General features: G+C 40.3%; 1 pseudogene; it reads left to right on the top strand.

The window, feature by feature from the left end:
• The first annotated feature begins 13541 nt into the window (after nt 1-13541).
• LOC132022665 (large ribosomal subunit protein uL22-like) lies at nt 13542-14099 on the top strand (annotated as a pseudogene).
• Nucleotides 14100-14404: the final 305 nt, after the last annotated feature.

Raw genomic sequence — 14404 nt, 5'->3', positions numbered from 1 at the left:
CTTGAAGATTTATCTCTTCTAAGCTGATACCTAGAGTTCATTCTCCACTAAACAGCCAGTGATCCTTTCAGCCAAAAATCTGACTGGGTCACCCAAACTGCTTGAAACCCCCTTAGTAATAATCTCCTTGAAATCTCTTGTCTCACTCAATAAAGGCTTTACCTTGTTTGATGCTCTCCTGGATCCAACTCCCAATTAACCTCTGACCTTTCTCCTCCCACTCACCCCCTTTCTCCCTTTGCTCCAGCCACACTGGCTGCCATGTTGTTCTTTAAACTTCCCAGGCAGGTCCACTGCAGAGCCTTTGGACCTCCAGCTATCTGTTTGCCAAGTTCTGCCCCTAGATAGCTGGTGATTTGCTCCCTCACCTCCTTCATATATTACCTTATCACTGGGCATTAACTGATACTAAAAACTTTATTATTAATTCTGTTAGGTGGTGCAATAGTGGTATTGTAGATTATGCTAAAAAATGTTATCACCTGTCATAACTGTGTACTGTGTGGGTAGAATGGTGTGTGTGTGTGAATGTGATTGTATGTGTGTGATGTGTGTGAAGATAGAAGGAAATAGGTGAAACAACGTTAGAAAAATGTTAACAGGTGAAACTAGATGGGTGAAATTGGGAAATGGTTTATTCAATCTTCTCTCCTTTTGTGTGTTTGAAATTTCCATACTTAAAATGTCTTTAATTTACTTTATCAAACACTTCTTTCTGACCACAACTTTCTTACTCTTACCTTTTCCTGATTTAGCTATCTTCATAGTCCTTATCACCATCTGACACAATATACATTATTTATTTGTCTGTTTATCCTTCTCTTTTTGGTAGAATGTAAGTTCTATGAATATTTCCATGAATGTAAGAATGTAAATTCCACGAACATTTATCGAACATAGCTGTGTGCTATTTACTGTTTAAAATACAATGTTTTGTTCATTATACCCCCTGCACCTTCAATGATTAACATATACCATGTTTTCAAGAAATATTTTTTATTTGATTGTGATTTTTAATTTTCATACCATGAAGCTTAACATTTTATCAACAGAACAATCCTTTTAAAATATTAATCTGAGGAGCGCCTGGGTGGCTCAGTGGGTTAAAGCCTCTGCCTTCGGCTCGGGTCATGATCGCAGGGTCCTGGGATCGAGCCCCACATCGGGCACTCTGCTCAGCAGGGAGCCTGCTTCCCCCCCCCCCCCCCCCGCTCTCTCTCTGCCTGCTTCTCTGCCTACTTCTGATCTCTGTCTTTCAATAAAAAGAAAGCATGTTAAAAAATAATAATAATAATAAAATAAAATATTTATCTGATCATGTCACTTTCCATCAAGAGACTAGAGTGGTTTCCCATTACACTTAGAATAAAATCAGGATCTTTACCAAAATCCAAGGAAGAATTTTGTAAAATTTTCAAATTTCTTTGGTTATGCCACTGATGGTAATACAACCATCAAAATGACACAACCATTCAAAAAGATCAGAAAGCAGGAAATCCTGAAATTCAAAGACAATATCACACAACAAGAAATTTCCCTGAATGTCTCAGTGCTTTGTATTGTCCAACCTAGACTCTAACAGGACTTTAAATTTAAATGGAAATGTATTTCCATTTAAAATACATTTCCATTTAAATTATCGTCCCATTCCTAACAAGATAAAAATTAAGTAAATCAAATGAAGTTAAGGCTGTGTTTTCATCATAACTTTGCCAAGCATCATTCACTTTTTAAAAAATCACATTACTGTAACAAAAGTGTCTGTAGTGTTGAGTCACCAATTCAGGCCACAGCTGTACGGCTGCAAGATCTACACATAAGAAATATTTTTTAATTTAATGAAAAATATGCACAGAAAAGAATGACCAGATATGGAGAAGAGCTAAAATGCAAATGTTAGAGTTTGAGCTCCTGGACTCAGCTGAACCTGAATACCGACTATTGGGCTTTGCAATCGCATGAGCCAGTAAGCTCTCGATTTTTATTGGGTCAGTTTGAATTGGTTTCTCAGGAAGAACTTGCAACAAAAAGAACCTTGACACAGTATGTAACTAAATGTCTCCAGATTTCTTTTCCAGGTAGCAATACAGGAAAACTATTACTTTCTGTCCAGCCTACCTCATAGACCTGTTAACATTTGTGAGGCCCAACTGAATTACTAGATATGGAAGCACATTGCTGACTTCAACATAGTTCTGCAATGTGTGCTCACAATTATGCAAATAATAGAATTTTTGCATTAAAAGGAAAGTTTGACTGGGAAACTATACTACTTAAGAGTTACCAGAAAAGTCATTCTGGCTGCCCAGAGTTTTCATTCAGGGAAGGAAACAACCCTGTTCCACTGAAAGAGAACCAAGAATAAAAGTACTCTGGAAGTTAAAAAAGAAAAGAAAAAGAAGTGGGGGAGGTTACAGATAACCATTCCCAGACCCATTCTTTTTATGGAACAGGCCAAGAAAACACCAGTATTTTGTTCAAGGTCACACAGCAACTTTCAGTGGCAGAATCAGGACCAGAAACCCAAATCTCTTGGCTTTCAATCCCATACTCTTTCCAACACCACAAATGTACAGTTTCATTCTTCTGAAGTTTTTTTCTTTGTTTTTCCTTCCTCTAACTTTTTGGAGAAAAATCATAGTCTTGGGGATCAAATTTGAAGTCTCTTCCATTTCAGTATTTGACCTATGGAATAACTTACAAACAAAAGAGGGAGACAGAAAGGAAGTCTCATTCCCATATTCCATGGTTTCCCAGCCCAAGAAAATCTCAATGGCTGAAGCTGTTGGTTGCCATCTATTCTTTGAGGGTCTGGGACCTTTCTTCCAAAGTCTTTTGGTTCTGAGATCTTTAAATTACATTGGTCTTATATTAATTCCTATAGGTCTTTTCATAAACACTGAACTAGTAATAAAAGAAGATTGGGGTGCCTGGGTGGCTCAGTGGGTTAAGCCTCTGCCTTCAGCTCAGCAGGGACTTCCCCCTCTCTCTGTCTGCTGTTCTACCTATTTGTGATCCTTCTCTCTCTGCCAAATAAATAAATAAAATCTTAAAAAAAAAAAAAAAAGAAGATCAACTTTCGAAGCAAAAGGAGAAAATATTCACAAACTGAATGTGTGGAGTGCATCAATGAGGGGGATGTTGGGTGGAAGAGTAGAGATCACAGGAGTGTTTGAAGATCTGGGGTCCATTCTCACGGAGCCATTTGTAGGCTAATGATCAACCTTTGGGAAATTGAGCAACACGAGCTTTAGTATCCTGACTTCTGTCTTCTTGACTTTTCTGCAGCCACCATCATCATCTTGCTCTGTATTCCTATTCCTGGCTCTCCATCTCTTAACTTGTTTTGAGATGGGAAAAAGATGTCAAGTTGGCAGTTGCATGCAGAGATCTGAATTTCAGAAGATATAGTTTTGAGTCATTCATGCCTCAGGGATTGCGTTGGCTGTAGGAAGCTGACTCATCCAAGATCACCTCTTTCCAGGGGCCATTCCCATCCAATGACTAATCAATGCTGGAACTCAAAGGCCTGGCCATCTCAGCTTGACTCAGAACAAGACTCAGCTTGACTCACCTGAATTGATGGAGTCTGTTAGCTCCACACTGCCGCTGAACTTTTCCCCTCTGTCCACTCCTGCTTCTTTCTCCCACTTTCTTCAGGCATTGATCCCACAAACACTCCCCAGTAAACATCCTGCAAACCAAATTCCATCTCAGAGTCTCAGAGTTCCTCCCAGTGAACCCACCTGCAAGACATTCCTTCATCTCATTCTTGTTTCAGTAATCCCCCTGGGCTCCCTATTTCCTGATGCCCTGATGTCCCTTCCTCCCGTTTTCCCAAGAACTAACTTGACAACTTGTTTTCTGCTCAGTGGTTTCCCCAGACCTGCCACTCTAGCCCATCACTGTTAGACTCACCACCCACGAACACCCTCTAGTAACCTGATGAGTCCTACTAGCCTCAGCTCTATTTTGTGGATCCTGACCTTAGTGTCTTGGGACAGGGTGAGGACCACACTGTCTGGGATGGAAAAACAGAATGTATGATAGAAGCATACTGAAACAGCCACGGGGTCCACTGAAAGCGGGTAACCACAATCCAAGATAGAGGTTATGACACACCACCCACATCCACAGGCACCACTTAAAATGCTGTGAATGAGACTTCAAATCGCTAAGCTGTCACTGAAATACCAGAGCACACTAGAGTTGTAAGATCTCCATGAAACTTGGATAGGAAATAAAACACATTCTTTCTTTCAAAACTGGCTACCTTTTGCACAGATCCACCACAATTTCTGAGCTTGTCAAAGTTTCCCAACTTGTAGACATATATATAGTCTTCTTACACTGTTATTATTTACTTACTACTATTTAATTATTTTAAACGTCCTTATACTTTGTCCGTAATCAATTTGCTTTCCCAGTGGAGTTGTGTTGTTTATAAGGTGTCCTGTCAACTACTTATTTGATTTAGTTTCTGGAGATAAATATTTAATGAATAAATATAGACAGACGAGAATGGCCGGACTCTGGTACTAACGTCATGATTTGAGTTTCTGGAGCCAGCTGGACCCAAAGATCTACCCCTGTACTTCCCGGTTATGTGAGTTAACGTAGTCTCTATTTTGCTTGTGCCAGTTTGAGTTGAGTTTTCAACAAAAGAATCTGTAGTTGGGAGACCCCTGGCACACCACATGAACTTGGGAAAGTCACTGTGTGTCTCTATACTTGTTTCCCAGGTAGAAAATGGTAAACGTATAAACCCTGCCTACCTTATATAGGTAGCCGGTACCATCATATTCCCTCAAGCGTGACTATCACCTAAATTCCAGCTACCAGCATTTCTATCCCTTTGTGTGAAGGCCTCTTAGTTAGACCAGGCGCTGCCCAACTCTGCTGGCCGTGAGACGGGTCCCGGAGCAGCCCTCAAGTAAGAATTAGTCTATGAATACCTCAGCTCCCTCAGGCCTCAGGGGGGCTTCCTCTAAAGGGATCATTCTGTACTGTGTCCAAAAGGACTCCAGTAGAATTAGGCTTTAGCTGTCCACAATACCTTTACCTATCAACCAATTTGCCTTTTATTGGCTTCCTTCCCTTTCCTGTGTCCTTTCCCTACTCCCCGCTCAGTGTTTCCTGGGATCTTGTCCTATATAGAGTACTGGTGCTCAGATTCCTCTCAGAGTCTGCTTCTGAGGGAGTCAACATGAAGACAGTTAGTCCTTTCTGATATCTCATAAAGTCCAGTGTCTCCTATGATTTACCCCTGTTCACAACATGGCTGAATTTTCATTGGCCGAAGTGGTTTAAACTCAGACTATCACTGTATGTTTACAAGCATAAAAGCTGTGATAACTGCCCTGACACGGAACCAGTTGTCATTAAACTCTTCATTTTATTCTCTACACAGTTGTGCATATCTTAAAGACAACTCTCCAAAAATATCCTTTTCAATAGATTCTGCAGATAAAGGGATAAAAGACTTCTAAACATGCTGTCTTATTTTAAAAACAGCTGGAAGCATGTGTGCATTTATAGAATCAATTCTATAAACAGCATTAGTGTGAATGAAGCTGGAATATATTCTCACATGACAACTGAGAGTCCCACAGAAATATGCTGGCTGAAAGAGAATTTACTGTGGCTTGAGAGAAGCTCTCACACATGGGAAGAAAAGAAATGAGATGCCTCTTAATAAGTCAGTCCACAGTCTACAAGCTAAGTGCACCTAACACAAGACTGTGAGTGGCAACCAGAGCCTCAAAACAAAGAGGACTTGCCAGATGGTCCTAGTGTGGGAAGACCACTGGGCCCTGCTGGTCTTATCAGTGACACCTGTTCTCCCAGCTGGGGTGCATTACTAGTGGTGTCATCTTCAAAAGCAAAGGACAGCAAACATAATCCAAAGGAGAATCAGAAATGCGGGCAGATGGGGCTGATGGCTTGATTAGCAGGTCCCTCTACTTAGGGAGCTGGACTGGTGCCATCACATTGTCTGTTTCCTGTGCTGGTGGTCCACAGCGCTCATCTTGGCAATGACCCACCACTTGCAAAGTTGTTGCAGATGGCTAGGAACTTCCTTTCTCACCGCAATCTTCTCCCCACTACCCTCCATTCCACTACCCTTACCCAAAACCACAGCATCTAGGATTCACTTAACCAGAGGCCATCATTGCTTTATGGATGTCCTCAGACCTACGTGCTCCGGCTCCTCAACCCTAATCAGAGTTGTAGGCCTTCTTAAAATAAAATAATTGTGTGAATACACACACACACACACAGACACACATACTAGGCAGGTAAGTAGATAATAGAGGAAGAAAATAAACTTAGTTTATTGCAATAAAAATGTTAAATTTTTGAATTTTATTCTTTATAGCTTTCTTGAGATATAATTGACATAAAACATTGCCTAAGGTAAGGCGTACAACATGTTGATTTGATACACTTATATATTGCAAAATGATTACATCATAGCATTAGCCAACACCTCCTGGCTAATACCTCTATCTTTTCACAAAATGACCATTTCTCTTCGGTGGGGAGAACTCTTAATATTCACACTCTTAGGAACTTTCAAGTATATAATACAAAATTATTAACTCTAATCACCATGTTGTACACTAGATTCCCAAAACTAATAATCTTACAGCCAGATTTGACTAACATCTCCCTACTTACCAACCTCCAGCTCCTGGTAACCCCCACTCCACTCTCTGCAATAGAGATGCAGTAATATTTTAACAATTGGCGAATATGGGTGAAAGATATAGGGAATTTCTTTATACTGCTCTTAAAACCGTACTCTAAGTCTGAAATTATTTCAAAATTAAAAATAAAATAAGAGGGTGCCTGGGTGGCTCAGTGGGTTAAGCTGCTGCTTCAGCTCAGGTCATGATCTCAGGGTCCTGGGATCAAGTCCCACATCAGGCTCTTTGCTCAGTAGGGAGCCTGCTTTTCTCTCTCTCTCTCTCTCTCTGCCTCTCTGTGTACTTGGGATCTCTCTCTGTGAAATAAATAAATAAAATCTTTTTAAAAAAAATAATAAAATAATTAAAAAAAGATAAACCTCAACTGTAAGGGCATTACTATAATTATGATCACAATAGGCAGTATTTTTTAATTATTAAAAACTGACTTTTTAAGGCTGAACATGTAAAATCCTTTTTTTTTAAAAGGATTATTTATTTATTTATTTGACAGAGAGAGACGCAACAAGAGCGGGAATACAAACAGAGGGAGAAGCAGGCTTTCTGCCTAGCAGGGAGCTGGACGTGGGGCTCAATCTCAGGACACTGGGATCATGACTTTAGCCAAAGGCAGATGCTTAACAGCTGAGCCACCCAGGCACCCCCTTATATTCTTTTTTAAAAATTATTTTACTTTACTCCTAGTTTTTATTGAAGTGAGATTCACATAGCATAGAACTAACCCTTTTATTCTATTTTATTTTTTAAGTTTTATTTTGTGATGCCTGGGTAGCTCAGTCAGTTAAGCATCTGCCTTTGTCTCAGGTCATGATCTCAGGATCCTGAGATCAAACCCTGAACCAGGCTCTCTTCTTAGTGGGGAGTCTGCTTCTCTTACATACTCACTCTCTATGTTCTCTCTCTCAAATAAATAAATAAAATCTTTTTTTTAAAGTTTTATTTATTTATTTATTTATTTGCTCGACAGTGAGAAAGAGCACAAGCAGGGGGAGGAGCAGAGGGAGATGGAGAAACAGGCTTCCCGTGGGCAGGAAGCCCCAATGTTGGGCTCCATCTCAGGGCTCTGGGATCATGTCCTGAGTCAAAGGCAGATCCTTAACTGACTAAGCCACCCCAGCACCCCAAAACTAACCATTTTAAAATGAATAATTCAGTGACATTATTATTTTGATAATGTTGTACAACCACCACCTCTATCTAGTTCAAAATGTTACATCACCCCCAAAAAGAAACCCCATGTCAATTAAGCAGTTATTCCCAATCCTCTTCCCAACCTTTGGCAATCTAGGCTCTGTCTTTGTAAATTAGCCTATTGTGGATATGTCATATGAATGAAATCAGTCAATATTTGTCCTTTTGTGTCTGGCTTACTTCATTTAACATAATGTTTTTGAGGTTCACGTATGTCGTGGTATGTATCAGTACTTCATTCTTTTTTATGGCTAAATAACATTCCATTGTATACATAAATGACAATTTCGTTTATCCACTCATCTGTTAATACGTCTTTGGCCTGTTTCCATCTTTTGGCTGTTGTGAGTAGTGTGGTTATGAACATGGCTGTACCTCGATTAGAACATCTAAAATCTTGATGGCTGTTAATGTCTACTGATGACTTAAAATATAATTTTATGCTTGACACATACCCAAGCTTAGACATCTCAGACCCATGAATAAATTCTCTTTCGTGCTTGAACTAGATTGTGTTCAGTTTCTGTCAACCTGACAGAATCCTCAGATATAAAACTTTAAAACATCTTTCAAAAGGCATGGGGGGAAATTTGCTCATTAAGAATGTCTTTTGAGGGGCTCCTGGGTGGTTCAGTGGATTAAAGCCTCTGCCTTTGGCTCAGGTCATGATCCCAGGATCCTGGGATGGAGCCTGCGTTGAGCTCTCTGCTCAGCAGGGAGCCTGCTTCCTCCTCTCTCCTCTCTCTCTGCCTGCCTCTCTGCCTACTTGTGATCTCTGTCTGTCAAATAAATAAACAAAATCTTTAAAAAAAAAAAAAAAGAATGTCTTTTGAAAACAAAGCCAAATTAAATTTTCTGAAGTGCAAAACACTCCTGTCCCCAAGAAGTTTGAATAAGAATCCGAAATATTTCTGAAAAGGAACAATGAGTTCAGCTAGGCACAGAACATTCCTGAACTGTGCCACCACAAGGGGAAAACATAATGCAGTCTTGAACCAGAGCTTTTCATGTGTGCCAGATTTAAGGAAATTCAAAGCACTTTATTTGTGAAAGAATTTTAACTTTAAAAACCAGATCTTTCCTAAATCAATGTATAATCATTTTTAGCAATTCATCTCAACAGAAGTCCCTAAATATGAATGATACTTTTTATTTCTTCCTTTACCATTTGCTTCCTGCCACTCATCTTTCATCTCTTGTGGTCATAGGAATTTTAGTATTTTCTTTTCAAAAGGCTTCTAGGAATTGCTTTTGGTTTACTTGATGAAATCTTGCACTACATACGCTTCTTCAAAAGGACCTCGTTTCATCTGACTTTTGTTGAAGAAAAAACAGGTAACTGGAGAATTTATCTGCTGACAACTGATCTTCCACTTAAAATATGTCATCACCTTCACTTCGTTTTGATCTTGGGGTCCTTGACTCAGCCAATTTGTTAGGGTACAAATTTGGTTTGATTTTTGTCCAGCATCCCTTTGTGTTACTACTATGATGGGTCAGTGGTGGGATTTGTACCTCCTTCTGCCCCTCAAATCTGCCACTCTTCTTATTCTTCTTATGGGGCTACTGAGGACTGAGCCAATCAAATCTCTGATTTCCAGAAATGTAACATGGATGCAAGACATTCTAATTCAATATGGCCAGTTCACTTGAACTCAGGTGAATCTAGGAATTATTGGTAATTTAGGAGAACCATATTTAGCTTTAAGGTCAGTAAACATGGTCTGGAGAGTAAAAGGAAAGAGGAAGGGAGAGAAGAGAGCAAAAATGATGAAGAGGAGCAGGGAGACAGGGGATAGGGGAGGGAGAGAAAGATGGTGAGGAAAGATGAGGTTGTGGGGGCAGGTGGGAAGGGAGAGAGATTTCCTTGGTTTGTATTACTGGAAAGACGGAGGAATCCATTTTCAAGTGAGACTTGATCGAGTGGGTCACCGATATCCCCAAGGACCTGGCTTTTTTCATCTTTCTCTATGATGAGGTCAAAATGGTTGCCACAGCCTTCAGATCTATATGCTTTCTTTCATCTGAAAGGAAAGAGATCCCAAATTCCCACTCAAGTTCCATGAGTCAAGCTAAATAGGCTGAGACAGGTCACATGTCCATCTCTATGTCGATCACTGTGATGGGAGGAAGGTTGGATGTAGGAAGTGAGGTGGTTTGTGTTGATCGGATGAGTCTAGGTCACATGTCCCACCCCTAAAGTAGAGCTGGAGTCACAGCCCCCAGATCCATACAGATCCCCATGTAGAAACCTAGAATTATTGACGAGGAGGTAGGAGGGAAGTGCATCCTGGAAAGGGAGCCAATGAACATTCATCACATTTACTCTCTTGTTTGGCCTCTGATACTTACAACCCGGGAATGTTAACTAAGACATTGGACTAGAATAGTGAAGACAGAAAAGCTGAAGGTGGCCTGAATTTCCGGGGAGAGGTTGGCGTAGGGTGGTGTCACAGAGACTCTTAGCTTATATAAAAGGACAATACAACTTAAATTGCTTGGGTGACTCTGCTCACCATTCCAGTGTCCATCTGAGATGGTACATGTCAGTGGCTCTTCCCTTAGTCTGTCTTAGCTCTGTCTTTCCTCACATGGTGTGAGCATCTTGTCAAACAATGTGATTCCAGTAAATAACATCATAAAAGGTGGCCCTAGGCCAGCCCCTGCTTTCACTGGTCTTCAAGAAAAGGAACAGAAATGGTGGGACGAAGGACAGACTGAGCAGCATTTACTGAGAATATCAGTCTTGAATGTATCATTGCCAGAGGACTTTCTTTTCTTTCTTTCTTTCTTTTTTTTTTTTAAGATTTTATTTATTTATTTGACAGAGAGAGATCACAAGTAGGCAGAGAGGCAGGCAGAGAGAGAGAGGAGGAAGCAGGCTCCCTGCTGAGCAGAGAGCCTGATGCAGGACTCAATCCCTGGACCCTGAGATCATGACCTGAGCCAAAGGCAGCAGCTTAACCCACTGAGCCACCCAGGAGCATGCCAGAGGACTTTCAAAGGTAACTAACCTAAAGGGCTTTCAAGGAACTTTTGTCTAAAACACTTCAGGGAAATGTTGCTGATTTATAAGATAAGACTCCATTTTACCCAAAGAGGTAATCATCAACCATATGAATCAGATCAGTGGGAGACCTAGAATATCACTGTGTTTAGGAACATGACCAGTTTGATCCATATTCTCCAATTTTATTTAAATAGGTCTCAGTACTTTATGCTTGGTTAGAACTTAATAAATACTGTGAAATAAATATAGTTGATTTAGACAAAATGGCTATACCCAGTGACAGAGCTTGGTGAGATAATCTGGACCTAGCATGCTTGAATGCCATTTTGGGACATTTCATGGTGGTTTAGGGCGCAGAAAAAGGTGTCTTAACTTCTAATTCCATTTCTGTGGTAAACTATTCCTGTGACCTGGGAAAAGTTACATAATTTCCTTGAGTCTCAGGTTTCCCCCTGGTGGAATGGGGAAGAAAAATGCTTACTCTGTTTGTTTTTCAGAGTTATTAAAAATCAGTGGCCTGTGTTCTCTTGGGCAGCTGTTCTATGTCCTTTAGGGAAGGATGAATGCTATACAGAAGGAAAAACATTCAGATGGGGAGAAAAAAAAGGTTGGTGTCTCTAGAGATAGTCAGTGAACAATTTATCCTGCCTAATGCACCTTTGGATGTTAAAATATAACCCAGTACAAAACTTGTACTGGGTTATACGTACTGTTGTACTTACAACAGTAAGCACAAATACTTCAGAACTCCACAAGAGTCCTAATAGAGACAGGATTTCTCGTGCTCTGTTGCCAACTCCTAGCTTATGATCTTCGACCCAGAAAGCTCAGGAAGGGTATAAATTATGAAAAGTAGTCTCTGCTCTCCATAGCAAAGTATAATGCTAAATCAAACAATAAAAGGGACAGGAGGAGCCAACCACCCAGATATAGATTTTCCAAGCAGAGAAAGTAAATATAACAGGACATATTTATAGTGAATTTGGATGTCATGATGTATATGGTGAAGGGGAATGAGGTGTAGGTTTTCCCAAGCAGAGCTCAATTCTGGGGTTACTGAACCTCTTCTCCCAGTGAATTTGTTTTAAAGTTTAAAAATTAGAAAGTTATATCTTTTCTGCCTCAGCCTAAGTCCCATCATCAAGTAATATATGCCTGTCTCAAGGATCCAACAAAAGTGTGGCTCATTCTGTTAAGCCTCTCCTTTGGCTCAGGTCTTGATCCCAGGATTCTGGGATAGAGTCTCAAATTGGGCTCCGTGCTCAGAGGGAATCTTTCTCCCTCTCCTTATGCTGTTCTCTCTCTCTCTCTCTCTCTCTCAATCTCTCTCTGTGTCAAATAAATAAGTAAAATTTTAAAAAAAGAATCCAACAAAAGCTCGTGAAGTTAACAATCTGTTTTCTGCCCATTAAAGTGACTGGACTCATCACTTCCCATTGTTCTGAGGGATGTAGCTAAAAGTATGTATATCCAGGGACCCAGCTTGTCCTCTCTTGGTATGAACTGAGCAGAGATGGTTATGTATGTCCACAAGAGACACAGCAAAAATGTTTTTAGCAGTACTATTTGTAACAGCCCCAAAGTGGAAACAGGTAGGTATTTTTAAAATTTAAATCCAATTAGCCAACAGATGTGCCTAAGATGTAAGTATTCAATAATTCATCAGTTTCATATAACACCCAGTGCTCATCACATCCTTTGCCCACCTTAATGCCCATCACTCTGTAACCCCATATCCTCCACCTCCCTTTCCATAACCCTCAGTTTTTTTTTCCCAGAGAGAGGAAAAAATGCTCACCATCACTTGTCATCAGGTGTAAGGTGGCATCTCAAAACCACAAAGAGATGCCATCTTACACCAGTCAAAATGACTAAAAGAAACAGGTAAGTATTTAACTCTTCAGCTTTATTCATTATTATTTTAACATTTGAAAACTGTAGGATATTAGATTAGTGGTACAGAACCTAAGGAAAATGACCAAGAATGTAGTTAAATGGAAAGTTTTGTCTGTTCTAGAATGACTTATACAATTTTTTTTTCTTCGGTGAAAATGTAGCATTTTCAATAGACTCACATCCCATGTCATGGGTAGAATTACCAGCAAAGTTGTTAAGAACTGACACTATTTGGGCACCTGGGTGTTTCATTTGGTTAAGCGACTGCCTTTGCGACTCAGGTCATGATCCCAGGGTCCTGAGATCTAGTATAAAAGAATGTTTGTTCGAAAATGGACCAGGGAAGTAATATTCTTTTCCTTGCCTCCCACATATATAAGGTAGATTACAAAGTTTTAGGTTGGGTGAGGCACACTTCTAAAAAAGACTTAAGAAAATTTCAGACTAATCTGGGGAATGTTTGAGACTGAACCAGGTCACTGCTATTTCTTACATCAATCAACCTACTTTTATGTCCGTGAAAAGGTTTTTATTTTCATATCCCAAAGTTTGCAATTAATGATTTTATTATTATGGTGAAAGAAAGAGGAGTGAAAATCATTTGACCATCAACCTCAGGGTAAGGGCTTTGGTTTGCCCTTTGTATGAGTCTGTGATACATACAAATCTAAGTCTTTGATTACGATTGAATTGAAGTGGCTCTTCCCATAAGTAGCCTGAGGGGGTCTCTGAAAATGGTTTGCTATTCACCTGACCCAGAAAACCCTACAAAATCATGCAAATCAAGAGGTTCAAATCTTCCTGTTCACTTTAAGAACACACGAGAAACTGCCCAGGCCATCAAGGGTATGCACATCCCAAAAGCCACCAAATGCCTGAAGGATATCACTTTGCAGAAGCCATGTGCACCATTCTGTTGCAACAACGGTGGAATCAGTAGATGTTCCCTGGCCAAAGAATGGCACTGGACACAAGGTTGGCGGCCCAAAAAGGGTGCTGAATTTTTACTGTACGTGTTTACAAATGCAGAGAGTAATGCTGAACTTAAGGGTTTATATCTAGATTCTCTGGTCACGGAACACGTCCAGGTGAGCAAAGCCTCCAAGATGCAAGGTAGAACTTTCAGATCTCATGGTCTTCATAACCCGCACATGACTTTCTCTGCCACGTGGAGATGATCCTTACTGAAGAAGAGCAGTAAAGGTCTTCCTAAACCAGAAGAGGGGGTTGCACAGAAGGAAAACACATCCCAGAAGAAACCGAAGAAAGAGAAACTTAAGGCCCAGGAGTAAACTGTGCATAAAATAAATGCAAAAAAAAAAAAAAAGAGTAAAAAGAAGAAGGAGGATGAGGGGGAGGAGGAGGAGGGAGGGGCGGGAGGAGGGCGAGGAAGAGGAAGAAGAAGAAGGTGAATTGAAGTGGCACCTAACCTAAATGCTCAGCTTTCAATGAAGAGAGGCGGGTTACTATGGGAACATGAAGTAGAATGAGTTCTGTCATCTTCAGCACCTGTTCCAGAGAAGACAAATCTGACAGTTTCCACTGGTCTACAGACTAGCTCTGTAAGGTAAAAAGGTGTAAGGCTATTCACCCTTCT

Source organism: Mustela nigripes, chromosome 7 (assembly GCF_022355385.1).
Source record: "Mustela nigripes isolate SB6536 chromosome 7, MUSNIG.SB6536, whole genome shotgun sequence".
In the NCBI taxonomy this organism is placed as follows: Eukaryota; Metazoa; Chordata; class Mammalia; order Carnivora; family Mustelidae; genus Mustela; species Mustela nigripes.
This window is presented reverse-complemented; position numbering and strand designations above follow the sequence as displayed.